A 24,295-nucleotide genomic window follows, 5' to 3' on the forward strand; every position below is an offset into this window, starting at 1 on the left:
TTTCGTAGCTAATGTTAATGACCCACAAAAAGGTCAGTTTGCCAATAACATAGAGCAAGTCTCTCAAGTATAATTGCAGGCATTGATGGTTTTGTTTTCACTTTGTATTAAATATATTACTAGAAATGATTATCAATCAATTTTGGACAATCTGAAAAAAATTGTAACAAAAGCCACATTTATCAGCAATGAAGACAAAAGTGTGTCACCATCAAGTGGTTCTGACAGCCCCACAGCAAATTGTTCTGAATCTGACAAAGAATCACCAAAACAGGTGTAACACTCTTGGTCTACAATATTACAAAGACAAGGTAAAAATATATATATTGAAAACAAATATTGGTTGTAAACAATCTAATGATGCTACATTATCAGGTATATTCATAGTTATAGTTGATAATAAGAATGTAATTGAATTATGGGTGTCACAGATTCACTGACTTTATTATGTCTGTAAATTAATAAACTTAGAATTGAGACATACTGTGGTCTTTAATAACACATTTCTGTAACAAAATCACAGCCTCACTGATAATGTCTGAGTATTCCACTTAACATAATATAAGAATAGTTTGGGGATAAACTTGTTTTTTATTTACCATTGTCTTTTAGGTGGAAATATTCCCAGGCACTGGAGTTTACATTGACAAACTGTCCTGGATCCTTGCAGAGAGGTGCAGCACGAATACGTCATATGCAAGAACCCTGACGGTTGCTGTCTTTGACTTTCCAACATTACTAAAGAGCAATCTTCGTGGTGGTGGCAGAAAGAGAGATCCAACTTCGGAGACATTAAGATCCTCATTGATGTTATTGAGGATCATATACAGCTGCCTTCGGAAGGACACGACGTGTTTCAGTTGCGGGGCTTTGCAGCCCAGCGGGACCCTCTTAATGCCGGACATCAGCTGCCCGAGCCGGTGCGGATGAACAGAGGGACGTTAGACAGCGTTACCTTCCGGGCAGGAGCAGCGAGCGGCAACACCGGGGTGAAAGTGTCGTCTAACACTGTGCCATTAGCCACTAGCTGATTGAGCAGATCAGTGGTTTTTAAGAAGATAACAATGGCAGCAGACTTGATATTTTCACACCCTGCTACCTCCCCAACCGCTAACACACACTGCTCTAGGGGGCAGAACTGCACCGGAGCGATCTTGACTCCATGGCGTCGGGTCAGTTTTTCTTATCAAAGACGCATTCAGGGGGTCCGACCCCCCGACCCGGGAAGAACTACCGGAACTCCCCCCTCCCCTCCCCTGTTCCCCCACAATAAGAAAAGCACTGAAAACAGAAGACAAAATAAACAAACTGAAAAAAGTAAAGCAACAAAAAAACGCAGCCAAAGGACAGAGCTCTCAGCAGCACTCCCGCTCACTGCAGACCCCTCCCACACACTCCCAGCTGAGAGAGAGAGAGAGAGAGAGTGTTAGTGTCTGTCTGTCTCTCTCTCTCTGTAGATGCATCATAGGGAACATATGTAACAATCTCTCTTTTTGTTTACCAAAAATGAGAATTAATGTATTTCAAGTGGGTGTTGCCTTGGTTGGAAACGTTTTAAGATTATTTATGAAGTGTAAAGTGGATTTGTCTCAGTTCTCTGTAGTTTTCAATGTATGTGCCATTCAGTAGCGTTCATGTTACAGATATGCCCTATGCAGTGGTAGGGTCAATAAAATGTCAGTAAAACTTTATTTTAGCAATTATGGAGGGGAAGAACTGCAAATAGAGGGTCCCCACTAATTATCTAACTTACCAACAACGTTTAAAATTAGGTCTTGCGAAGCTGCCAAATAATGCTGTATAATCGTATGTGTCTTCATACAACGGCTGCTATAGTCTGATAGCTTTGATTATATATATATATATATATATTTTCTTGTGAACCACAAATGCTATTTGCTTGATTTTTACAGAGTATGTTATAAATACCATTCTTATGAAGCCTGACAAATTGTATGCTGTAATTATGAATATTTTCAAATAATTTGTTTGTTTTTCCTAACATGTTACAAATGTTCCCTATGTGAAAGATGCATTATATCTTAATAATGTCTAAACAATTAAAGATATACAGATTATTATTTTTGGTAAAGTTATAATACATTGCTATTAACTATGTGTGTCAGTAAAAGTTTAAATTTCCTAAAGGATTTTTATTGATCTTGCAAAATAAGTGTTTAGGGAACATTTGTAACATAGAGGTGGGTTAGCCACCGAGTAAGGGCAGCGGCTCCGGCTCCAGCACCATCACCATGTCGCTGGAAAAGCACTAAGTGAGCTCACAGTGAGCTCAGTGTAATGTCTGCTCTGGTGAGCTCACAGTGTGACCTAGTCGTGAGTTCACGTCTTCACTGGGTAGTCCTTGACAACTTAATTGACTCAAATCTTGGGCTTAATTGGTCAAAATGACCATTGGTTGAAGGTACTCAGGGACTGATGTGTAGAGAGACTTATTAAACCTGCAGGATTGTGGTTTTCCCAGATCAGAATTAACCAGATCACCACAAAGGAACATGGTAGGTGCTATTGCAACACACATTACACAAATACATTGAAATCCAAGTTTGCAGTGGTCCTTGGGCCATTGTGTGGTGATCCAGATCACTTCAGCAGGAATTTTGCAGCGGTCTGGACTACCTCTCTCTCTCTCTCTCTCTCAATTCAGTGCATTTGTATTGTCAAAGCAATTGGACATGCATACATACATACATACGTCTGATGAGTCTCGATTTCAGAGTCAGAATTTGGTGTATACAGAATGAGAACATGGATCCATCATGCCTTGTTACCACTGTGCAGGCTGGTGGTGGTGGTGTAATGGTGTGGGGGATGTTTTCTTGGCACACTTTAGGCCCCTTAGTGCCAATCGGGCATCGTTTAAATGCCACGGCCCATTGTTTCTGACCATGTCCATCCCTTTATGACCACCATGTACCCGTCCTCTGATGGCTACTTCCAGCAGGATAATGCACCATGTCACAAAGGTCGAATCATTTCAAATTGGTTTCTTGAACATGACAATGAGTTCACTGTACTAAACTGGCAACCACAGTCACCAGATCTCAACCCAATAGAGCATCTTTGGGATGTGGTGTGTAGCGTTATGTTGGGTGTATTTGGATAAGAGTATTTGGGCTCTGAGCTGAAGCACGGATCTAAAGAAGACCTCTCCCCCCCAAAGTTATCAGATTTCCTTAGCTCATCAGCTTGGAACTGGTTTGCATCAAAGTGACAGTTTTGGGGAGGATGGCACCGAGAAGAGGCCAAATAGTTTGTTATTCTGCTATGAGATGTCTGGAGAAAGGGGCCTGTTGGTGATAAAAACTCTTTGAAGTGGATGAGAGCTGAAATCCCGACATAGAGCTACGAACCCAGGCCAACCGGCATTTCCAAAAGATGGCATGGATTGACATCAGTCATAAATCAAGCCCCCCTCCAATAGGACACTGGGGGCTGAAACCGAAATCCAATCTCAAGAACTCAGGAACCAATCACCTATTGATCTGACAGACTATAAAGGACAAACACGGCCTTTCTTTCTCTCTCTCTCTCACCTGAACCAGTAACTCGCTGCCACAGCATAACCTGTAGCTCTGTTGCCAGAACCGGAACCAGAAACCAACCAAGTCTTTGCCGGCAACAGAAGAGTTAAACTGGGAGAAGGAGATTGAGCCGTACGAAGAATTCTTTTAAAGGACTTTATTAAATAAAGAACTTTACAGACTGCACTGCCCGCCTGTGCCCACCTGATCAGTGGAGTTTTACAGCTGGACAATTGACTAAGTCGACTGAATACGAAAGTGTCAGTCATTTAAATAGCTATTTGAGTCTTAAGAAACTTGACCCTTGGAACAAACAGGGCCCTGCTTTCCTCAAAGACTTCATCTTCAAGTAACTACGGTGGAACCCCAGCTTACAAAGAAGATTTTGTGCACAACCTTGGAGCCTTCAAACCAGTGGAAAATCTGTTTGGAAACGACTCTACTTTCGCGAAACCCCAACTTCCAGGTGCATCGACTGAGTGGAAGTTCTTGGACAAAGCCGAACCGGACTGCCTTTGTTCCAACCACACGGAACTCGTGCCGTGTGCTGTTATCTGAGCCGGAAGCCAGAGAGGCCTATCTGCGACGAAGTTCACATAAGTTTAACAGTTTGGAGTTCATGATACATGACATTTGAGAAATCAATTAGAAATGTTAATCTGTGATTCATAACTCTAGAATGTGTAATATCATTTAGTTTTCTTAAATATAAATGTGTGTTGCATTAAACTGTTTTGTTGATAATTTTAGAAATAAAATCTGTCAACGCCGAGAAATATCTTCTCATTCCTGTTTTACTGTTTATTCTGAAATTGACACAAGTTAATAGACATTAGATTAGTGGTGGCCCTGCCTATCCTTAATCATTGAATAATAATCAGTTAAGGGAAATTGTGGTAACAAGTAATGATAGGATCTTTCTTGGCACCTAAACGTAAATGAGACTGATATATATATATATATATATATATATATATATATATATATATATATATATATATAATGAGAAGTTACCTGACATAAATACTAACCTGCGTAGTTATTTAATGTGTGACTAATAATACTAACGAGAGACTCACCTTCGTCTTACTAACCGGTATTGTAGTCAATGTGTTTATAACCTTTTTTGTTTAACGATTTGTGTGTTATCATATGCGATCCCATGGTCTTTGATTTGGTCACGGAAGTGATTTGTCTTTGATTTGTTGATCTAGAGTTGAATTTTAATTAGTTTTTCCCTTTTGTATAATTAGTGTAGTGCTACATTTAGTCTTTGTTTTGAATAAATTTGACAATTTATATCTTTGGAAATGGTGTCTGCGTCAAATTATTACAGAAATTGAGTTCTACAAGATTCCAGGATTCGTGATAAGGTGATACTATAAATACACTTCTATAATTGAAATTTATAAGTGTACCTTACGCTACATAATTGGTGCCCCGTGAGAGGAATCTTAGACTGAAAAGAACTAAGTTCTGTAATAGTTATTGGAGAGCTTTGTCCAGAAATCCAGATTCCAAAGGTTAGTAACAAGAAAACTTTTGTAGGCACGATACACTGTTTGTACTCTAGGGGACGCTCTAGAATTGCCCACGTGGTATGTGTATTTTTCTTTTTTTTTTTTTTTTTTGCTGGAAGTTCTGTCAATACCCTCCAGCCTTTAAGAGACATCATGCAGCCAGGCCTCTTGGCTTGCGGCCACACCGTTCTGAACGCGCCCGATTTCATCAGATCTCGGAAGCTAAATGGAGCAGCGCCTGATCAGTACTTGGATGGGAGACCTCCTGGAAATACCAGGTACTGCAAGCTTTTTACGTCTCCTGGGTAACTTCATCGTAGATCTTAATACTCTCTTTCTGTCTGGAGGAGATATAATTGATGAAATGTACACGTACCCGGCTACTTTCAACACCCTTTGCTGCACTGATATTTTTTCCTCCATTATTCTTTTTCTTTTTTCTTTTTTCTGGAAGTTCCGTCAATATCCGCCAGCCTTTAAGAGACATCATGCAACCAGGCCTCTCGGCTTGCGGACACACAGTCCTGAACGCGCCCGATCTCGTCAGATCTCGGAAACTAAACGGGGCAGGACCTGGTCAGTACTTGGATGGGAGATCTCCAGGAAATACCAGGTGCTGCCAGCTTTTTACGTCTCCTGGGGAACTTCATCGTAGCTCTTAATACTCTCTTTCTGTCTGGAGAAGATATAATTGAAGAATTGTACACGTACCCGGCTACTTTCAACACCCTTTGCTGCACTGGTATTTTTCCCTCTATTTTTCTTTTTTTTTTTGCTGGAAGTTCCGTCAATACCCGCCAGCCTTTAAGAGACATCATGCAGCCAGGCATCTTGGCTTGCGGCCACACCATCCTGAACGCGACCGATCTCGTCAGATCTCGGAAGCTAAACGGGGCAGGACCTGGTCAGTACTTGAATGTGAGACCTCCTGGAAATACCTGGTGCTGCAAGCTTTTACGTCTCCTGGGAAACTTCATCGTAGCTCTTAATACTCTCTTTCTGTCTGGAGAAGATATAATTGAAGAATTGTACACGTACCCGGCTACTTTCAACACCCTTTGCTGCACTGGTATTTTTCCCTCTATTTTTCTTTTTTTTTTTGCTGGAAGTTCCGTCAATACCCGCCAGCCTTTAAGAGATATCATGCAGCCAGCCCTCTTGGCTTGCGTCCACACCGTCCTGAACGCGCCCGATCTCGACAGATCTCGGAAGCTAAACGGGGCAGGGCCTGGTCAGTACTTTGATGGGTGATCTCCTGGAAATACCAGGTGCTGCCAGCTTTTTACGTCTCCTGGGAAACTTCATCGTAGCTCTTAATACTCTCTTTCTGTCTGGAGGTGTTATAATTTAGGAATTGTACACGTACCCGGCTACTATCAACAGCCTTTGCTGCACTGATATTTTTCCCTCCATTTTTCTTTATTTTTATTTTTTTTTGCTGGAAGTTCCGTCAATACCCGCCAGCCTTTAAGAGACATCATGCAGCCAGGCCTCTTTGCTTGCGGCCACACTGTCCTGAACGCGCCCAATCTTGTGAGATCTTGGAAGCAAATCGTGGCAGGGCCTGGTCAGTATTTGGATGGGTGACCTCCTGGAAATACCAGGTACTGCAAACTTTTTACGTCTCCTGGGTTACTTCATCGTAGTTCTTAATTCTCTCTTTCTGTCAGGAGGAGATATAATTGAAGAATTGTACACGTACCCGGCTACTGTCAACACCCTTTGCTGCACTGATATTTTTCCCTCCATTTTTCATTTTTTTTTTTTTTTTGCTGGAAGTTACGTCAATACCCGCCAGCCATTAAGAGACATCATGCAGCCTGGCCTCTTGGCTTGCGGCCTCACCGTCCTGAACACGCCCGATCTCATCAGATCTCGGAAGCTAAACGGGGCAGGGCCTGATCAGTACTTGCATGGGAGACCTCCTGGAAATACCAGGTACTGCAAGCTTTTTACGTCTCCTGGGTAACTTCATTGTAGCTCTTAATTCTCTCTTTCTGTCTGGAGGAGATATAATTGAAGAATTGTACACGTACCCGGCTTCTTTCAACACCCTTTGCTGCACTGATATTTTTCCATCCATTTTTCTTTTTTTTTTTTTTTTTTTTGCTGGAAGTTCCGTCAATACCCGCCAGCCTTTAAGAGACATCATGCAGCCAGGCGTCTCGGCTTGCGGCCTCACCGTCCTGAACGCTACCGATCTTGTCAGATCTCGGAAGCTAAACGGGGCAGGGCCTGGTCAGTACTTGGATGGGTGACCTCCTGGAAATACCAGGTGCTGCAAGCTTTTTATGTCTCCTGGGTAACTTCATTGTAGCTCTTAATTCTCTCTTTCTGTCTGGAGGAGATATAATTGAAGAAATGTACACGTACCCGGCTACTTTCAACACCCTTTGCTGAACTGATATTTTTCCCTCCATTTTTCTTTTTTTATTTGCTGGAAGTTCCGTCAACACCCGTCTGCCTTAAAGAGACATCATGCAGCCAGGCCTCTCGGCTTGCGGCTACACCGTCCTGGACGCACCCCGTCTCGTCAGATCTCGGAACTTAAACGGGTCAGGGCCTGGTCAGTACTTGGATGGGAGACCTCCTGGAAATACCAGGTGCTGCAAGCTTTTTACGTCACTTGGGTAACTTCATCGTAGCTCTTAATACTCTCTTTCTGTCTGGAGGAGATATAATTGAAGAATTTTACACGTACCCCGCTACTTACAACACCCTTTGCTGCACTGATATTGTTCCCTCCATTTTTTTTTTTTTTTTTTTTTTTTTTGCTGGAAGTTCCGTCAATACCCACCAGCCTTTAAGCGACATCATGCAGCCAGGCCTCTCTGCTTTTGGCCACACCATCCTGAACGCGCCCGATCTCGTCAGATCTCGGAAGCTAAACGGGGCAGGCGACCGATTGTCATTTCTCACTACTTCTTTCTTAGCAGACGCCCTCTTCCTGTGCGACTTGCCAAGGCACAAGAGATTTTTATAATGGTGCAATTCAGAATCAAATTACCCACCAAGGCTTAGTACCAATGACGTGTTCAAGACGTTACACAGGTGCAGTGGAGAAATCTACAGGTCACGCACGTCCTGCAGCCCACATTGTGAGCTAATCATTGCAGACCAGGTATGGAGTCATCGTTAATGGCTCAGGGGAGGGGGGCTGTAAGGGAACATCAAGATACGATACGATACGATACGATACACCTCACCTCACCAGCGCAGCCCCGGCCGCTCCGCCTGGCGGCTGGCAGGGGGGAAGCATCTCTGCCCACTACTTCGGCGTATCGGGGATTGTAGTGGATTTCTGCTCCGTTTTCCAATGACACTTGGGATTACGGTTGATTGATTACCTCTCCGGATTTGCACATTCCCCCAGCATGCCTCTGCCCGGCATGGGGATGGGGTGAAGTGTCCCTGTCTGCCATGGTGGTACGGACGTTTGGTGAAAGAGAGGCGCTAGAGTCTCTCCAGGGAAGGCCCCCGGCCTCACCGCCAACGAGCAGGGAGTGGGACAGGCTTCCCGGCCCCAAACAGCGAGTCGCCTCGCTCCCCCGGCCCACCTGGGTACAAAGGCGGGTGCTCTCTAACCCAGCCCTTGTGTTCGCGACGGCAATACGTATAATAAAACTGGAACGATACAGAGAAGATTTGCATGGCCCCTGTGCAAGGATGACACGCAAATTCGTGAAGCGTTCCATATCTTGGTCAGTTTCTCGGTAGCGCGCCGGTTCCCATTGTCCTTGCGGGCATCTGGTGCTTGCGTCGCGGGCGGTTTCTCACACCGTGGGTATCTCTCCCTCTCGCGCCCGTGCTCGGTGGTGTCGAGTCCTCTCGCACTCCTGCGTCACAGCGGATCTCTCGACCCCGTTCGGCGCAAGCGAATTTTCCCTCCGTTTTTGTTCTTTCCACTGCTAGCGCTGCCTCTGTGAAGGCGGATGGTGCTTGTGAGAAGTCAACAGCGTGTCCACCGAAAAGGGTGTCTGACTCCTGGTTTTGGATCCGGAAGGGTTGATAACAGACCGAAACGGTTACAATATGATACTGCTTAGATTAATTGTGAATATGTATTGTGATCGTGCTCGGCTCAGGTGTGCGTTCAGTCCGCACACAAAACATTTCGGTCGCGAAACGTCTAATCAAATCGAATAAAATGGCGGGGATAGCATGTTTGATCCATGTGCTATTGTTTTTCAACAATTGTAATGCCCTTTGTAACGTTTAACCACTTCGTTACATACAGCTTGTTATAGGATATTTTGAACTGAACCTATTTTGCTGTGAATTTATATTTACTGCGAATAGTTTATTGTGGCTGGTCTTGGTCTGTCTGCACTAAATAAATGATTTGTATCAAGGGATTATTTAGTTTGTCTGTGTACTTTTTTACCTAACCACTAAAGGCCACTCCTTGCACTTCACACATTTGCCCTTTTAATTACTCCCTTACTGACATACATTAACATGCAATGTGCGTGTGATAATAGTTTTAGCAGCCTGTTGCCATTCAGGTGAGACAATAACTAGTAAATCCTTTTATTTATTTTTTCATGTTGGTGCGCCGCGAAGGTTTTTGGTCTCAGCAAAGTGTGCCGTGGCATTACAACGCTTGGGAACCACTGGCTTGGCTTGTTGGGCATCCAGGTATGCACTGAGATTACGATCGGCACGATGATTGTCGTTCTCAGGAGAATTGTGTTTCTTTGCTGATCACGTTCTCTGTCGCTTTTTACACAGTTCTTACAAGTGGCACATTGGGGATGAGGAGCAGAGCATGCTGACACGCATAGCTGTGGACTTCTGCATGGCATGGGGCCACAGGTCATTCCAAGTATTTCAAGACGACTGCAAATGTGTGGACACGTTGTGTTGGCCCAACCCTCACAGATTGTGCCAAGTCAAGTAGAGATGCATGTTGTGCTGTTCTAAAGTGACACGTCGTCAACGGCAAAAACACCTCTCAGAGTTCCTGGCTTGACTTGCCTCTGGAAGACAACACTTGCCCAGGCTGGATATTTGCCGAAAGAAGCAAAGAGGACTAGACACCTTGCCTAGACGCAACTGCATATTTCATTGTCACCTGTAAGGCCATCCAGGCTTTTCACCATCATGGCCCTCGGTCAACAAGGCGCCCGAACAGAGACTCGAACCCTGGACCCTCAGATTAAAAGTCTGATGCTCTACCGGCTGAGCTACCCGGGCTTCAGTGAAGTGCTTCATGATTGTTCCAGACCGCTTTCTGGCCGGTTTAGAAAACTGGGCTCAGGGTGAAAAGGGTCACATGCATATGAGATGTTTGGGCAATGCGAGTTCTCCACAGCAAATCCAAATTTCCGGTGTTTTCTCCTTGTCCTCATGCAATTCCAATGGCTTGACATTTGGGAGCTCGTCCAAAACCGATGTCAAACCATAATCACGCCTTCCTTCGAGCCGGAATTGAACCAGCGACCTAAGGATGCCCGCTGCCTGAAACCTACAGTCCTCCGCTATACCAACTGAGCTATCGAAGGGAAGCTTCTCACCGTCTTCCCCTGGCAGTCTCAGTGGCCGTGCAAAGCCAAGAAGCACCGTGGCTTGGCTCAGTGGTTTTCAACCCGTGTGCCGTGAGGACTACCCAATTGTGTCGTGAGATTTTTATCCCCTGAAAAATATTATGTCATTTTGTTTGGTCAACTTCATAAATCTTGTATCAAATCAAACTTATTCAAATGTGTGAAAATATTACATTTATACATCACCTGTAGAAAGCGTTTCATAACTGAAATGTTGTGTTTGCCGGACTGAACGCACACCTACACTGAGTTGCAGTGCTATCAGTTGTATCGTAAGGTACACTTATAAATTTCAATTTAAGAAGTGAATTTATAGTATCACCTTATCACGAATCCTGGAATCTTGTAGAACTCAATTTCTGTAATAATTGGACACAGACACCAATTCCAAAGATATAAATTGTTAAATTTATTCAAAACCAAAGACTAAATGTAGCACTACACTAATTATACAAAAGGGAAAAGCTAATTAAAATTCAACTCTAGATCAACAAATCAAAGACAAATCACTTCCGTGACCAAATCAAAGACCATGGGATCGCATATGATAACACACAAATCGTTAAACAAAAAAGGTTATAAACACATTAACTACAATACCGGTTAGTAAGACGAAGGTGAGTCTCTCGTTAGTATTGTTAGTCAGACATTAAATAACTACGCAGGTTAGTATTTATGTCAGGTAACTTCTCGTTATATATATATCAGTCTCATTTACGTTTAGGTGCCGAGAAAGATCCTATCATTACTTGTTACCACAATTTCCCTTAACTGATTATTATTCAATGATCAAGGATAGGCAGGGCCACCAATAATCTAACGTCTATTGACTTGTGTCAATTTCAGACTAAACAGTTAAACAGTAATGAGAAGATATTTCTCGGGGTTGACAGATTTTATTTCTAAAATTATCAACAAAACAGTTTAATGCAACACACATTTATATTTAAGAAAACTAAATGATATTACACATTCTAGAGTTTTGAATCACAGAATAACATTTCTAATTGATTTCTCAAATGTCATGAATCATGAACTCCAAACTGTTAAACTTATCTGAACTTCGTCGCAGAGAGGCCTCTCTGTCTTCGGGCTCAGATCACAGCACACGGCACATGGTCCGTGTGGTTTGGAACAAAGGCAGTGCGGTTCGGCTTTGTCCGAGAACTTCCACTCAGTCGATGCACCTGGAAATTGGGGTTTCGTGAAATTAGAGTCTTTTCCAAACAGATTTTCCACTGGTTTGAAGGCTCCAAGGTTGTGCACAAAATCTTCTTTGTAAGCAGGGTTCCACCGTAGTTACTTGAAGACAAAGTCTTTGAGGAAAGCAGGGCCCTGTTCGTTCCAAGGGTCAAGTTTCTTAAGACTCAAATAGCTATTTAAATGACTGAACACTTTCATATACATTCGACTTACTCAATTGTCCAGCTGTAAAACTCCACTGATCAGGTGGGCACAGGCGGGCATGCGCAGTCTGTAAAGTTCTTTATTTAATAAAGTCCTTTAATAGAATTCTTCGTACGGCTCAATCTCCTTCTCCCAGTTTAACTCTTCTGTTGCCGGCAAAGACTTGGTTGGTTTCTGGTTCCGGTTCGGGCAACAGAGCTACAGGTTGAGCTGTGGCAATGAGTTACTGGTTCAGGTGAGAGAGAAAGAGAGAGAGAGAGAGAGAGAGACTGTGCACTGTTCCTTATAGTCTGTCAGATCAATAGGTGATTGGTTCTTGAGTTCTTGAGATTGGATTTCGGTTTCAGCCCCCAGTGTCCTAATGGAGGGGGGCTTGATTTATGACTGATGTCAATCCATGCCATCTTTTGGACATGCCGGTTGGCCCGGGTTCGTAGCTCTATGTCGGGATTTCGGCTCTCGTCCACTTCAAAGAGTTTTTATCACCTACAGGCCCCTTTCTCCAGACATCTCATAGCAGGATTCAACCTATTTGGCCTCTTCTCGGTGCCATCCTCCCCAAAACTGTCACTTTGATGCAAACCAGTTCCAAGCTGATGAGCAAAGGAAATCTGATAACTTTGGGGGTGGAGAGGTCTTCTTTAGATCAGTGCTTCAGCTCAGAGCCCGAATGCTCTTATCAAAATACACCCAACATAACGCTACACAGTGGAACTGCAAGGCAATTGATTAAAGGGACATGTGGTGAATTCCTTTTTATCTTTATACTGTTGTTGGATGTCTCCTGTTCCTCTAAGTCTCATTTGGCCTTGGTTTTCCCCCTCTGTGTTGAATAATCGGGCTCTAAATAGCCCCGGCGTTTCTCCTGCAGTTCTTCGTTCTTTCCACTGCTAGCGCTGCCTTTGTGCAGCTTGTTATAGGATATTGTGAACTGAACCTATTTTGCTGTGAATTTATATTTACTGCGAATAGTTTATTGTGGCTGGTCTTGGTCTGTCTGCACTAAATAAATGATTTGTATCAAGGGATTATTTAGTTTGTCTGTGTACTTTTTTACTTAACCACTAAGGGCCACTCCTTGCACTTCACACATTTGCCCTTTTAATTACTCCCTTACTGACATACTTTAACATGCAATGTGCGTGTGATAATAGTTTTAGCAGCCTGTTGCCATTCAGGTGAGACAATACCTAGTAAATCCTTTTTTTTTTTTTTCATGTTGGTGCGCCGCGAAGGTTTTTGGTCTCAGCAAAGTGTGCCGTGGCATTACAACGCTTGGGAACCACTGGCTTGGCTTGTTGGGCATCCAGGTATGCACTGAGATTACGATCGGCACGATGATTGTCGTTCTCAGGAGAATTGTGTTTCTTTGCTGATCACGTTCTCTGTCGCTTTTTACACAGTTCTTACAAGTGGCACATTGGGGATGAGGAGCAGAGCATGCTGACACGCATAGCTGTGGACTTCTGCATGGCATGGGGCCACAGGTCATTCCAAGTATTTCAAGACGCCTGCAAATGTGTGGACACGTTGTGTTGGCCCAACCCTCACAGATTGTGCCAAGTCAAGTAGAGATGCATGTTGTGCTGTTCTAAAGTGACACGTCGTCAACGGCAAAAACATCTCTCAGAGTTCCTGGCTTGACTTGCCTCTGGAAGACAACACTTGCCCAGGCTGGATATTTGCCGAAAGAAGCAAAGAGGACTAGACACCTCGCCTAGACGCAACTGCATATTTCATTGTCACCTGGAAGGCCATCCAGGCTTTTCACCATCATGGCCCTCAGTCAACAAGGCGCCCGAACAGGGACTCAAACCCTGGACCCTCAGATTGAAAGTCTGATGCCCTCCTGGCTGAGCTACCCGAGGTTCAGTGAAGTGCTTCACAATGTGTTGGCTTCATGATTGTTCCAGACCGCTTTCTGGCCGGTTTAGAAAACTGGGCTCAGGGTGAAAAGGGTCACATGCATATGAGATGTTTGGGCAATGCGAGTTCTCCACAGCAAATCCAAATTTCCGGTGTTTTCTCCTTGTGCTCATGCAATTCCAATGGCTTGACATTTGGGAGCTCGTCCAAAACCGATGTCAAACCATAATCACGCCTTCCTTCGAGCCGGAATTGAACCAGCGACCTAAGGATGCCCGCAGCCTGAAACCTCCAGTCCTCCGCTCCACCAGCTGAGCTATCAAAGGGAAGCTTCTCACCGTCTTCCCCTGGCAGTCTCAGTGGCCGTGCAAAGCCAAGAAGCACCGTGGCTTGGCTCAGTGGTTTTCAACCCGTGTGCCGTGAGGACTACCCAATTGTGTCGTGAGATTTTTATCCCCTGAAAAATATTATGTCATTTTGTTTGGTCAACTTCATAAATCTTGTATCAAATCAAACTTATTCAAATGTGTGAAAATATTACATTTATACATCACCTGTAGAAAGCGTTTCATAACTGAAATGTTGTGTTTGCCGGACTGAACGCACACCTACACTGAGTTGCAGTGCTATCAGTTGTATCGTAAGGTACACTTAAAAATTTCAATTTAAGAAGTGAATTTATAGTATCACCTTATCACGAATCCTGGAATCTTGTAGAACTCAATTTCTGTAATAATTGGACACAGACACCAATTCCAAAGATATAAATTGTTAAATTTATTCAAAAACAAAGACTAAATGTAGCACTACACTAATTATACAAAAGGGAAAAGCTAATCAAAATTCAACTCTAGATCAACAAATCAAAGACAAATCACTTCCGTGACCAAATCAAAGACCATGGGATCGCATATGATTACACACAAATCGTTAAACAAAAAAGGTTATAAACACATTAACTACAATACCGGTTAGTAAGACGAAGGTGAGTCTCTCGTTAGTATTGTTAGTCAGACATTAAATAACTACGCAGGTTAGTATTTATGTCAGGTAACTTCTCGTTATATATATATCTGTCTCATTTACGTTTAGGTGCCGAGAAAGATCCTATCGTTACTTGTTACCACAATTTCCCTTAACTGATTATTATTCAATGATCAAGGATAGGCAGGGCCACCAATAATCTAACGTCTATTGACTTGTGTCAATTTCAGACTAAACAGTTAAACAGGAATGAGAAGATATTTCTCGGGGTTGACAGATTTTATTTCTAAAATTATCAACAAAACAGTTTAATGCAACACACATTTATATTTAAGAAAACGAAATGATATTACACATTCTAGAGTTTTGAATCACAGAATAACATTTCTAATTGATTTCTCAAATGTCATGAATCATGAACTCCAAACTGTTAAACTTATCTGAACTTCGTCGCAGAGAGGCCTCTCTGTCTTCGGGCTCAGATCACAGCACACGGCACATGGTCCGTGTGGTTTGGAACAAAGGCAGTGCGGTTCGGCTTTGTCCAAGAACTTCCACTCAGTCGATGCACCTGGAAATTGGGGTTTCGCGAAATTAGAGTCTTTTCCAAACAGATTTTCCACTGGTTTGAAGGCTCCAAGGTTGTGCACAAAATCTTCTTTGTAAGCAGGGTTCCACCGTAGTTACTTGAAGACAAAGTCTTTGAGGAAAGCAGAGCCCTGTTCGTTCCAAGGGTCAAGTTTCTTAAGACTCAAATAGCTATTTAAATGACTGAACACTTTCATATACATTCGACTTACTCAATTGTCCAGCTGTAAAACTCCACTGATCAGGTGGGCACAGGCGGGCATGCGCAGTCTGTAAAGTTCTTTATTTAATAAAGTCCTTTAATAGAATTCTTCGTACGGCTCAATCTCCTTCTCCCAGTTTAACTCTTCTGTTGCCGGCAAAGACTTGGTTGGTTTCTGGTTCCGGTTCGGGCAACAGAGCTACAGGTTGAGCTGTGGCAGCGAGTTACTGGTTCAGGTGAGAGAGAAATAGAGCGAGAGAGAGAGAGAGAGAGAGAGAGAGAGAGAGAGAGAGAGAGAGAGAGAGAGACTGTGCACTGTTCCTTATAGTCTGTCAGATCAATAGGTGATTGGTTCTTGAGTTCTTGAGATTGGATTTCGGTTTCAGCCCCCAGTGTCCTAATGGAGGGGGGCTTGATTTATGACTGATGTCAATCCATGCCATCTTTTGGAAATGCCGGTTGGCCCGGGTTCGTAGCTCTATGTCGGGTTTTCGGCTCTCGTCCACTTCAAAGAGTTTTTATCACCTACAGGCCCCTTTCTCCAGACATCTCATAGCAGGATTCAACCTATTTGGCCTCTTCTCGGTGCCATCCTCCCCAAAACTGTCACTTTGATGCAAACCAGTTCCAAGCTGATGAGCAAAGGAAATCTGATAACTTTGGGGGTGGAGAGGTCTTCTTTAGATCAGTGCTTCAGCTCAGAGCCCGAATGCTCTTATCAAAATAAACCCAACATAACGCTACACAGTGGAACTGCAAGGCAATTGATTAAAGGGACATGTGGTGAATTCCTTTTTATCTTTATACTGTTGTTGGATGTCTCCTGTTCCTCTAAGTCTCATTTGGCCTTGGTTTTCCCCCTCTGTGTTGAATAATCGGGCTCTAAATAGCCCCGGCGTTTCTCCTGCAGTTCTTCGTTCTTTCCACTGCTAGCGCTGCCTTTGTGCAGCTTGTTATAGGATATTGTGAACTGAACCTATTTTGCTGTGAATTTATATTTACTGCGAATAGTTTATTGTGGCTGGTCTTGGTCTGTCTGCACTAAATAAATGATTTGTATCAAGGGATTATTTAGTTTGTCTGTGTACTTTTTTACCTAACCACTAAGGTCCACTCCTTGCACTTCACACATTTGCCCTTTTAATTACTCCCTTACTGACATACTTTAACATGCAATGTGCGTGTGATAATAGTTTTAGCAGCCTGTTGCCATTCAGGTGAGACAATACCTAGTAAATCCTTTTTTTTTTTTCATGTTGGTGCGCCGCGAAGGTTTTTGGTCTCAGCAAAGTGTGCCGTGGCATTACAACGCTTGGGAACCACTGGCTTGGCTTGTTGGGCATCCAGGTATGCACTGAGATTACGATCGGCACGATGATTGTCGTTCTCAGGAGAATTGTGTTTCTTTGCTGATCACGTTCTCTGTCGCTTTTTACACAGTTCTTACAAGTGGCACATTGGGGATGAAGAGCAGAGCATGCTGACACGCATAGCTGTGGACTTCTGCATGGCATGGGGCCACAGGTCATTCCAAGTATTTCAAGACGCCTGCAAATGTGTGGACACGTTGTGTTGGCCCAACCCTCACAGATTGTGCCAAGTCAAGTAGAGATGCATGTTGTGCTGTTCTAAAGTGACACGTCGTCAACAGCAAAAACATCTCTCAGAGTTCCTGGCTTGACTTGCCTCTGGAAGACAACACTTGCCCAGGCTGGATATTTGCCGAAAGAAGCAAAGAGGACTAGACACCTTGCCTAGACGCAACTGCATATTTCATTGTCACCTGGAAGGCCATCCAGGCTTTTCACCATCATGGCCCTCGGTCAACAAGGCGCCCGAACAGGGACTCGAACCCTGGACCCTCAGATTAAAAGTCTGATGCTCTAACACACAAATCGTTAAACAAAAAAGGTTATAAACACATTAACTACAATACCGGTTAGTAAGACGAAGGTGAGTCTCTCGTTAGTATTGTTAGTCAGACATTAAATAACTACGCAGGTTAGTATTTATGTCAGGTAACTTCTCGTTATATATATATCAGTCTCATTTACGTTTAGGTGCCGAGAAAGATCCTATCGTTACTTGTTACCACAATTTCCCTTAACTGATTATTATTCAATGATCATGGATAGGCAGGGACACCAATTATCTAACGTCTATTGACTTGTGTCAATTTCAGACTAAACAGTTAAACAGGAATGAGAAGATATTTCTCGGGGTTGACAGATTTTATTTCTAAAATTATCAACAAAACAGTTTAATGCAACACACATTTATATTTAAGAAAACTAAATGATATTACACATTCTAGAGTTATGAATCACAGAATAACATTTCTAATTGATTTCTCAAATGTCATGAATCATGAACTCCAAACTGTTAAACTTATCTGAACTTCGTCGCAGAGAGGCCTCTCTGTCTTCGGGCTCAGATCACAGCACACGGCACATGGTCCGTGTGGTTTGGAACAAGGCAGTGCGGTTCGGCTTTGTCCAAGAACTTCCACTCAGTCGATGCAGCTGGAAGTTGGGGTTTCGCGAAATTAGAGTCTTTTCCAAACAGATTTTCCACTGGTTTGAAGGCTCCAAGGTTGTGCACAAAATCTTCTTTGTAAGCAGGGTTCCACCGTAGTTACTTGAAGACAAAGTCTTTGAGGAAAGCAGGGCCCTGTTCGTTCCAAGGGTCAAGTTTCTTAAGACTCAAATAGCTATTTAAATGACTGAACACTTTCATATACATTCGACTTACTCAATTGTCCAGCTGTAAAACTCCACTGATCAGGTGGGCACAGGCGGGCATGCGCAGTCTGTAAAGTTCTTTATTTAATAAAGTCCTTTAAAAGAATTCTTCGTACGGCTCAATCTCCTTCTCCCAGTTTAACTCTTCTGTTGCCGGCAAAGACTTGGTTGGTTTCTGGTTCCGGTTCGGGCAACAGAGCTACTGGTTGAACTGTGGCAGCGAGTTACTGGTTCAGGTGAGAGAGAAAGAGAGAGAGAGAGAAAGAGAGAGAGAGAGAGAGAGAGAGACTGTGCACTGTTCCTTATAGTCTGTCAGATCAATAGGTGATTGGTTCTTGAGTTCTTGAGATTGGATTTCGGTTTCAGCCCCCAGTGTCCTAATGGAGGGGGGCTTGATTTATGACTGATGTCAATCCATGCCATCTTTTGGAAATGCCGGTTGGCCCGGGTTCGTAGCTCTATGTCGGGATTTCGGCTCTCGTCCACTTCAAAGAGTTTTTATCACCTACAGGCCCCTTTCTCCAGACATCTCATAGCAGGATTCAACCTATTTGGCCTCTTCTCGGTGCCATCCTCCCCAAAACTGTCACTTTGATGCAAACCAGTTCCAAGCTGATGAGCAAAGGAAATCTGATAACTTTGGGGGTGGAGAGGTCTTCTTTAGATCAGTGCTTCAGCTCAGAGCCCAAATGCTCTTATCAAAATACACCCAACATAATGCTACACAGTGGAACTGCAAGGCAATTGATTAAAGGGACATGTGGTGAATTCCTTTTTATCTTTATACTGTTGTTGGATGTCTCCTGTTCCTCTAAGTCTCATTTGGCCTTGGTTTTCCCCCTCTGTGTTGAATAATCGGGCTCTAAATAGCCCCGGCGTTTCTCCTGCAGTTCTTCGTTCTTTCCACTGCTAGCGCTGCCTTTGTGCAGCTTGTTATAGGATATTGTGAACTGAACCTATTTTGCTGTGAATTTATATTTACTGCGAATAGTTTATTGTGGCTGGTCTTGGTCTGTCTGCACTAAATAAATGATATGTATCAAGGGATTATTTAGTTTGTCTGTGTACTTTTTTACTTAACCACTAAGGGCCACTCCTTGCACTTCACACATTTGCCCTTTTAATTACTCCCTTACTGACATACTTTAACATGCAATGTGCGTGTGATAATAGCTTTAGCAGCCTGTTGCCATTCAGGTGAGACAATACCTAGTAAATCCTTTTTTTTTTTTTTCATGTTGGTGCGCCGCGAAGGTTTTTGGTCTCAGCAAAGTGTGCCGTGGCATTACAACGCTTGGGAACCACTGGCTTGGCTTGTTGGGCATCCAGGTATGCACTGAGATTACGATCGGCACGATGATTGTCGTTCTCAGGAGAATTGTGTTTCTTTGCTGATCACGTTCTCTGTCGCTTTTTATACAGTTCTTACAAGTAGCACATTGGGGATGAGGAGCAGAGCATGCTGACACGCATAGCTGTGGACTTCTGCATGGCATGGGGCCACAGGTCATTCCAAGTATTTCAAGACGCCTGCAAATGTGTGGACACGTTGTGTTGGCCCAACCCTCACAGATTGTGCCAAATCAAGTAGAGATGCATGTTGTGCTGTTCTAAAGTGACACGTCGTCAACGGCAAAAACATCTCTCAGAGTTCCTGGCTTGACTTGCCCAGGCTGGATATTTGCCGAAAGAAGCAAAGAGGACTAGACACCTTGCCTAGACGCAACTGCATATTTCATTGTCACCTGTAAGGCCATCCAGGCTTTTCACCATCATGGCCCTCGGTCAACAAGGCGCCCGAACAGGGACTCGAACCCTGGACCCTCAGATTAAAAGTCTGATGCTCTACCGGCTGAGCTACCCGGGCTTCAGTGAAGTGCTTCACAATGTGTTGGCTTCATGATTGTTCCAGACCGCTTTCTGGCCGGTTTAGAAAACTGGGCTCAGGGTGAAAAGGGTCACATGCATATGAGATGTTTGGGCAATGCGAGTTCTACACAGCAAATCCGAATTTCCGGTGTTTTCTCCTTGTCCTCATGCAATTCCAATGGCTTGACATTTGGGAGCTCGTCCAAAACCGATGTCAAGCCATAATCACGCCTTCCTTCGAGCCGGAATTGAACCAGCGACCTAAGGATGCCCGCTGTCTGAAACCTACAGTCCTCCGCTCTACCAACTGAGCTATCGAAGCGAAGATTCTCACCGTCTTCCCCTGGCAGTCTCAGTGGCCGTGCAAAGCCAAGAAGCACCGTGGCTTGGCTCAGTGGTTTTCAACCCGTGTGCCGTGAGGACTACCCAATTGTGTCGTGAGATTTTTATCCCCTGAAAAATATTATGTCATTTTGTTTGGTCAACTTCATAAATCTTGTATCAAATCAAACTTATTCAAATGTGTGAAAATATTACATTTATACATCACCTGTAGAAAGCGTTTCATAACTGAAATGTTGTGTTTGCCGGACTGAACGCACACCTACACTGAGTTGCAGTGCTATCAGTTGTATCGTAAGGTACACTTATAAATTTCAATTTAAGAAGTGAATTTATAGTATCACCTTATCACGAATCCTGGAATCTTGTAGAACTCAATTTCTGTAATAATTGGACACAGACACCAATTCCAAAGATATAAATTGTTAAATTTATTCAAAAACAAAGACTAAATGTAGCACTACACTAATTATACAAAAGGGAAAAGCTAATTAAAATTCAACTCTAGATCAACAAATCAAAGACAAATCACTTCCGTGACCAAATCAAAGACCATGGGATCGCATATGATAACACACAAATCGTTAAACAAAAAAGGTTATAAACACATTAACTACAATACCGGTTAGTAAGACGAAGGTGAGTCTCTCGTTAGTATTGTTAGTCAGACATTAAATAACTACGCAGGTTAGTATTTATGTCAGGTAACTTCTCGTTATATATATATCAGTCTCATTTACGTTTAGGTGCCGAGAAAGATCCTATCGTTACTTGTTACCACAATTTCCCTTAACTGATTATTATTCAATGATCAAGGATAGGCAGGGCCACCAATAATCTAACGTCTATTGACTTGTGTCAATTTCAGACTAAACAGTTAAACAGGAATGAGAAGATATTTCTCGGGGTTGACAGATTTTATTTCTAAAATTATCAACAAAACAGTTTAATGCAACACACATTTATATTTAAGAAAACTAAATGATATTACACATTCTAGAGTTTTGAATCACAGAATAACATTTCTAATTGATTTCTCAAATGTCATGAATCATGAACTCCAAACTGTTAAACTTATCTGAACTTCGTCGCAGAGAGGCCTCTCTGTCTTCGGGCTCAGATCACAGCACACGGCACATGGTCCGTGTGGTTTGGAACAAAGGCAGTGCGGTTCGGCTTTGTCCAAGAACTTCCACTCAGTCGATGCACCTGGAAATTGGGGTTTCGCGAAATTAGAGTCTTTTCCAAACAGATTTTCCACTGGTTTGAAGGCTCCAAGGTTGTGCACAAAATCTTCTTTGTAAGCAGGGTTCCACCGTAGTTACTTGAAGACAAAGTCTTTGAGGAAAGCAGGGCCCTGTTCGTTCCAAGGGTCAAGTTTCTTAAGACTCAAATAGCTATTTAAATGACTGAACACTTTCATATACATTCGACTTACTCAATTGTCCAGCTGTAAAACTCCACTGATCAGGTGGGCACAGGCGGGCATGCGCAGTCTGTAAAGTTCTTTATTTAATAAAGTCCTTTAATAGAATTCTTCGTACGGCTCAATCTCCTTCTCCCAGTTTAACTCTTCTGTTGCCGGCAAAGACTTGGTTGGTTTCTGGTTCCGGTTCGGGCAACAGAGCTACAGGTTGAGCTGTGGCAGCGAGTTACTGGTTCAGGTGAGAGAGAAAGAGAGAGAGAGAGAGAGAGAGAGAGAGAGAGACTGTGCACTGTTCCTTATAGTCTGTCAGATCAATAGGTGATTGGTTCTTGAGTTCTTGAGATTGGATTTCGGTTTCAGCCCCCAGTGTCTTAATGGAGGGGGGCTTGATTTATGACTGATGTCAATCCATGCCATCTTTTGGAAGTGCCGGTTGGCCCGGGTTCGTAGCTCTATGTCGGGATTTCGGCTCTCGTCCACTTCAAAGAGTTTTTATGACCTACAGGCCCCTTTCTCCAGACATCTCATAGCAGGATTCAACCTATTTGGCCTCTTCTCGGTGCCATCCACCCCAAAACTGTCACTTTGATGCAAACCAGTTCCAAGCTGATGAGCAAAGGAAATCTGATAACTTTGGGGGTGGAGAGGTCTTCTTTAGATCAGTGCTTCAGCTCAGAGCCCAAATGCTCTTATCAAAATACACCCAACATAACGCTACACAGTGGAACTGCAAGGCAATTGATTAAAGGGACATGTGGTGAATTCCTTTTTATCTTTATACTGTTGTTGGATGTCTCCTGTTCCTCTAAGTCTCATTTGGCCCTGGTTTTCCCCCTCTGTGTTGAATAATCGGGCTCTAAATAGCCCCGGCGTTTCTCCTGCAGTTCTTCGTTCTTTCCACTGCTAGCGCTGCCTTTGTGCAGCTTGTTATAGGATATTGTGAACTGAACCTATTTTGCTGTGAATTTATATTTACTGCGAATAGTTTATTGTGGCTGGTCTTGGTCTGTCTGCACTAAATAAATGATATGTATCAAGGGATTATTTAGTTTGTCTGTGTACTTTTTTACTTAACCACTAAGGGCCACTCCTTGCACTTCACACATTTGCCCTTTTAATTACTCCCTTACTGACATACTTTAACATGCAATGTGCGTGTGATAATAGTTTTAGCAGCCTGTTGCCATTCAGGTGAGACAATACCTAGTAAATCCTTTTTTTTTTTTTTCATGTTGGTGCGCCGCAAAGGTTTTTGGTCTCAGCAAAGTGTGCCGTGGCATTACAACGCTTGGGAACCACTGGCTTGGCTTGTTGGGCATCCAGGTATGCACTGAGATTACGATCGGCACGATGATTGTCGTTCTCAGGAGAATTGTGTTTCTTTGCTGATCACGTTCTCTGTCGCTTTTTACACAGTTCTTACAAGTGGCACATTGGGGATGAAGAGCAGAGCATGCTGACACGCATAGCTGTGGACTTCTGCATGGCATGGGGCCACAGGTCATTCCAAGTATTTCAAGACGCCTGCAAATGTGTGGACACGTTGTGTTGGCCCAACCCTCACAGATTGTGCCAAGTCAAGTAGAGATGCATGTTGTGCTGTTCTAAAGTGACACGTCGTCAACGGCAAAAACATCTCTCAGAGTTCCTGGCTTGACTTGCCTCTGGAAGACAACACTTGCCCAGGCTGGATATTTGACGAAAGAAGCAAAGAGGACTAGACACCTTGCCTAGACGCAACTGCATATTTCATTGTCACCTGGAAGGCCATCCAGGCTTTTCACCATCATGGCCCTCGGTCAACAAGGCGCCCGAACAGGGACTCGAACCCTGGACCCTCAGATTAAAAGTCTGATGCTCTAACACACAAATCGTTAAACAAAAAAGGTTATAAACACATTAACTACAATACCGGTTAGTAAGACGAAGGTGAGTCTCTCGTTAGTATTGTTAGTCAGACATTAAATAACTACGCAGGTTAGTATTTATGTCAGGTAACTTCTCGTTATATATATATCAGTCTCATTTACGTTTAGGTGCCGAGAAAGATCCTATCATTACTTGTTACCACAATTTCCCTTAACTGATTATTATTCAATGATCAAGGATAGGCAGGGCCACCAATAATCTAACGTCTATTGACTTGTGTCAATTTCAGACTAAACAGTTAAACAGGAATGAGAACATATTTCTCGGGGTTGACAGATTTTATTTCTAAAATTATCAACAAAACAGTTTAATGCAACACACATTTATATTTAA

At 43.2% G+C, this 24,295-nt stretch overlaps 6 non-coding genes and 8 pseudogenes across 6 annotated transcripts; 9 read left to right on the forward strand and 5 right to left on the reverse strand.

The window, feature by feature from the left end:
• The first annotated feature begins 5,233 nt into the window (after positions 1–5,233).
• On the forward strand, positions 5,234–5,352 carry LOC136721276 (uncharacterized; annotated as a pseudogene).
• Positions 5,353–5,568: 216 nt separating this feature from the next.
• On the forward strand, positions 5,569–5,687 carry LOC136721283 (uncharacterized; annotated as a pseudogene).
• A 209-nt stretch (positions 5,688–5,896) lies between these two features.
• Positions 5,897–6,015, forward strand: LOC136721295 (uncharacterized; annotated as a pseudogene).
• A 208-nt stretch (positions 6,016–6,223) lies between these two features.
• On the forward strand, positions 6,224–6,342 carry LOC136721274 (uncharacterized; annotated as a pseudogene).
• A 217-nt stretch (positions 6,343–6,559) lies between these two features.
• On the forward strand, positions 6,560–6,678 carry LOC136721280 (uncharacterized; annotated as a pseudogene).
• Positions 6,679–6,893: 215 nt separating this feature from the next.
• LOC136721272 (uncharacterized) lies at positions 6,894–7,012 on the forward strand (annotated as a pseudogene).
• A 218-nt stretch (positions 7,013–7,230) lies between these two features.
• Positions 7,231–7,349, forward strand: LOC136721292 (uncharacterized; annotated as a pseudogene).
• A 209-nt stretch (positions 7,350–7,558) lies between these two features.
• LOC136721278 (uncharacterized) lies at positions 7,559–7,677 on the forward strand (annotated as a pseudogene).
• Positions 7,678–8,656: 979 nt separating this feature from the next.
• LOC136721287 (U6 spliceosomal RNA) lies at positions 8,657–8,763 on the forward strand. The gene has a single exon (XR_010805877.1). It is a non-coding gene; the product is annotated as a U6 spliceosomal RNA (small nuclear RNA).
• A 1,422-nt stretch (positions 8,764–10,185) lies between these two features.
• On the reverse strand, positions 10,186–10,258 carry trnak-uuu (transfer RNA lysine (anticodon UUU)). The gene has a single exon. It is a non-coding gene; the product is annotated as a tRNA-Lys (tRNA).
• Positions 10,259–10,477: 219 nt separating this feature from the next.
• Positions 10,478–10,566, reverse strand: trnay-gua (transfer RNA tyrosine (anticodon GUA)). Its single transcript is given in 2 exon segments — positions 10,478–10,513; positions 10,530–10,566. It is a non-coding gene; the product is annotated as a tRNA-Tyr (tRNA).
• A 3,552-nt stretch (positions 10,567–14,118) lies between these two features.
• Positions 14,119–14,207, reverse strand: trnas-gga (transfer RNA serine (anticodon GGA)). Its single transcript is given in 2 exon segments — positions 14,119–14,154; positions 14,171–14,207. It is a non-coding gene; the product is annotated as a tRNA-Ser (tRNA).
• A 5,983-nt stretch (positions 14,208–20,190) lies between these two features.
• Positions 20,191–20,263, reverse strand: trnak-uuu (transfer RNA lysine (anticodon UUU)). The gene has a single exon. It is a non-coding gene; the product is annotated as a tRNA-Lys (tRNA).
• A 235-nt stretch (positions 20,264–20,498) lies between these two features.
• Positions 20,499–20,587, reverse strand: trnay-gua (transfer RNA tyrosine (anticodon GUA)). The gene is given in 2 exon segments: positions 20,499–20,534; positions 20,551–20,587. It is a non-coding gene; the product is annotated as a tRNA-Tyr (tRNA).
• Between the last annotated feature and the right edge of the window lie 3,708 nt (positions 20,588–24,295).

The sequence above is a fragment of the Amia ocellicauda genome, unplaced genomic scaffold (assembly GCF_036373705.1).
Source record: "Amia ocellicauda isolate fAmiCal2 unplaced genomic scaffold, fAmiCal2.hap1 HAP1_SCAFFOLD_113, whole genome shotgun sequence".
NCBI classification, from domain to species: Eukaryota; Metazoa; Chordata; class Actinopteri; order Amiiformes; family Amiidae; genus Amia; species Amia ocellicauda.